At 32.3% G+C, this 3,448-nt stretch overlaps 1 long non-coding RNA gene across 2 annotated transcripts; it reads left to right on the forward strand.

The window, feature by feature from the left end:
* Positions 1-1,499: 1,499 nt before the first annotated feature.
* Positions 1,500-2,706, forward strand: LOC110690899. Of its 2 annotated transcripts, none has more exons than XR_002505178.1 (4): positions 1,500-1,592; positions 1,746-1,873; positions 1,953-2,289; positions 2,469-2,706. It is a non-coding gene; the product is annotated as an uncharacterized LOC110690899 (long non-coding RNA). The 2 variants fall into 2 exon arrangements; XR_002505177.1 differs by having other exon boundaries at positions 2,491-2,706.
* Positions 2,707-3,448: the final 742 nt, after the last annotated feature.

Consider the following 3,448-nt stretch of genomic DNA (forward strand, 5'->3'; position numbering starts at 1 on the left):
ACTTGCAACTCTGTAAGCATCATGCCTGCAATTTTCTAAATTTGACCTCTAGGGTAGCATGTTAAGCAGCATGTAGCAATATCAGAGACTTTGTTAGAAATTGAAACGAAAAAAAAATCCCTATGAATTAAATTAATATCATGTTCTAAACAATTAAATACATTAATATACGCGTTTGGTATTAAGAAGGAAATGAAATTAATAAACGGAACATAGATCTAGATTAGATATGACTTAAGAAGTACTCCGTATAATATAGATAGTGCACACAATATATATGACAATATGGACTACACAATCAATTTAATCATTTATTCCGTGACAGAAGCTTGATCATCGATCTAGTTAACGATTAGTCGTTAATTAGTTAGGTTTGCTGTTTGCATGGTTGATGTTTAATTGATTGTTTCCCTATTAATCTCAATCTTTAATTTATTTTTAATAATTAATTATAATTTTTATTAATTTATTATGTCATCAATCATGATCACTAAAAAGAATTTAAATAAAACTAAGATGGGTTTAACGACCCCATTTTCCATGCTTTCCTATGACTGCTGACTTACGTGCCAAGGGGTTGATATATTTAGACCTTTTAATTTCAAAGTCAAAATAATACCATAGCTTATAACTTGTTCTAAGGGAGTCCATGCATAGTGGATGTCAATTATGGTGTACGTGTAGATTTAATTTCAAGTTATTTTATATGTTTGATTTAACTCATATTTACTACTTAATTCGTAATTGTTAATTTGTTATTGACATCAATTGCTATATATATATATATATATATATATATATATATATATATATATATATATATATATATATATATATATATATATATTTGCACAAAATTAAGTTAGCTATATACTACCTTGTTTTTTTTTTTAGTTAACGTGTTTTGACTTTAGCACAATTTACACACTCTCTTTTGATCGTGTTTTGTTCTTTATACGTAGATGAGTGAGCATGATTATATTCAAACCATTGGGAATGGAGTAGATCGATTGTATACTAATCATACTACCAACTACCACTACAAGAAAAAAGGTCAAAGAGGGCGATATACATTGATCAAGGAGGGCGAGTTTAATTTTGCCTTGTTAGTTTCTATCAAGGAGGGCGAAATAATAATTGCCCTTTTATTACAGAGCAAAGAGGGCGAATGTTACTTTCGTCTTTGTATTTCAAAGCAAACAGGGCGAATTAATTTTTCGTCCTCTATAATAGAGTTAAGAGGGCGAATTCACAAAATCGTCCTCTATAATAGAGCAAAGAGGGCGAATTTCATTTTCGCCCTCGTTGTTCAATAAAATAAATCAACAAAGTAAACGTTTTGGCTATTTTACAAAACAAAAAAGAAACAAACAGGGCGAATGTTACTTTCGTCTTTGTATTTCAAACAAACAGGGCGAATTCCATTTTCGCCCTCGTTTGTCAATAGCAAAAATCAGAATTCTGCAAAGAAGATTGTTTTCTTCCCCTTTACTAATCCTATATGTTGTTTTGTAATCTGTAGGAAAGGAGCGAGAAGAATTGGGCAAATGCTCTTGTAATCGGGCATTACAGCTAGACTAATTTATGAATTGGTGAGTATAAGTTGTTGCTCTTATGCATGACACTCCTAAATAAATTATGAAAATAGTCAAAGTAAATCTAGGTAGTTTGATGTTGTAGAATTAAGCAGTTTCAGATTGTATCAGAAAACAGAAATTAATAAGTGTATGTATATGATTTGATAGGAACTTGAGGCGCAAGCTTGTGAAAATGAGAATGAGGTCACCGAAATTAATGGTTCTAGTTCAAACGTCACCTCATCCCAAGTTAAAGATGATCCCATGTATTTAAAGTTATGGGAGAAGTCAAAGAGGTATATTGAATATTTGTCTAATGCACGAACACTTCATTTTTCTTTATACTAAAATTCTGACTTTGTTTTATCTTGTAAGGCATAAAAATGGGAAGTTTGACGATGAGGCCGAGGAGAAGTTCAAGGAATTAAAGGAGTTGCATGAGAAGAAAATTGGTGAAAAGGGGGTTGATAATCTTACTCTTGAAGAAGCTTATGTGAAGGTTCTTGGACATCGTTCAGGTTATGCCCGAGGTTTAGGCAAAGGGCACCCGGTGTCATCTAAAGATGGAAAGATAGGAAGAGCTGAGCTGGAAACTACAAAATGAAAATAATATTATGCGAGCTGAATTGGAAGCGTCTAAGAAGAAACAAGAAGACCTAGAACAAAAGCTTCGGTTAATCATGGAGAAGATTGGCCTTGATGCTTGATAAAGGTAATATTTTATACAAAGTATCTTTTTCTACTTTGATATTTGGGTGTTTTTGTATCATATCAAGTGTGGTCTGATTTTTTTTAGCTTCGAGTAGTTGCCTCTTATAGTAATCATAGTCATTATTCATCATCAAGTTCCTACATTGCTACTAATATGTTCTTATATTAATTTACATTCAGCTTGTTTCTGTCATGTTTGCAGTTAGGGGATCAAGTCAGTGTCCTGATGTTTTGGGGATGGAGGACACCAAAGGCTGGTTGCATTTCTTGGATGGAAAAAGGGGATGCTTGAAGATGCAAGGATGAAAAGATGTCCTAGAATTATTAAATAATTGCTTTTTGGAAAACTTGGTTAATACTTTTGTATATATAATGACAAAATTAGAATATATAATGACAAAATTAGAATTTATATTAACTAAATGTCCTAGAATTATTAAATACTTTCGTTTTTTTTTTGAGGCAATTAAATACTTTTGTTAATACTCCTAGAATTATTTTTTTAAAAAACTAAAAATTGAACAAAGAGGGAGACTTTGGTTTTTCCCTTTAAAATTTGATCAAACAGGGCGAAATTTGAGCAAGGAGGGCAATATCAATTGACTTGTTTGAGTTGTTTTCAGAGGGCAAAGAAACATTTCGTCTTGCTTGATTCAATCAAAGAGGGCGAAATTTTTGCCCTATTTAATTTTGATCAAAGAGGGCGAAATTTTTGCCCTATTTGATTTTGATCAAAGAGGGCGAAATTTTTTGCCTTCTTTGATATTTAACAAAGAGGGCGAAAAATTTGTATGCCCTTTGAAGCTTATAGGACGAAGCTAATAGGGCGACTTGGGGGCGATTTTAAAATCGCCCTCTTTGCCTAATAGGGCGAAATTTGAACCTAAAAGGGCGATTTAAATTGCCCTCTTTGATATAATATCTTGTAGTGTACCTACACCAAGTTTGGAAAGTATGATAGTTTCAAGATGAAGTATATGGTGATTGGCTACAAATTTTTAATAAACGTTAGTTGTTCCAATAAACATGCGAAGCACATAGCTAGAATAGCCGCCATATACCCATATTATTGAATGCTTTCCAGCCACCTTGCTAATATCAATTGTAGAAAGTTCGAGTTTAGGGAATAAGGGTCCACCTTTTTATTTGTAAAATACAGA

Source organism: Chenopodium quinoa, unplaced genomic scaffold, assembly GCF_001683475.1.
Source record: "Chenopodium quinoa cultivar QQ74 unplaced genomic scaffold, ASM168347v1, whole genome shotgun sequence".
In the NCBI taxonomy this organism is placed as follows: domain Eukaryota; kingdom Viridiplantae; phylum Streptophyta; class Magnoliopsida; order Caryophyllales; family Amaranthaceae; genus Chenopodium; species Chenopodium quinoa.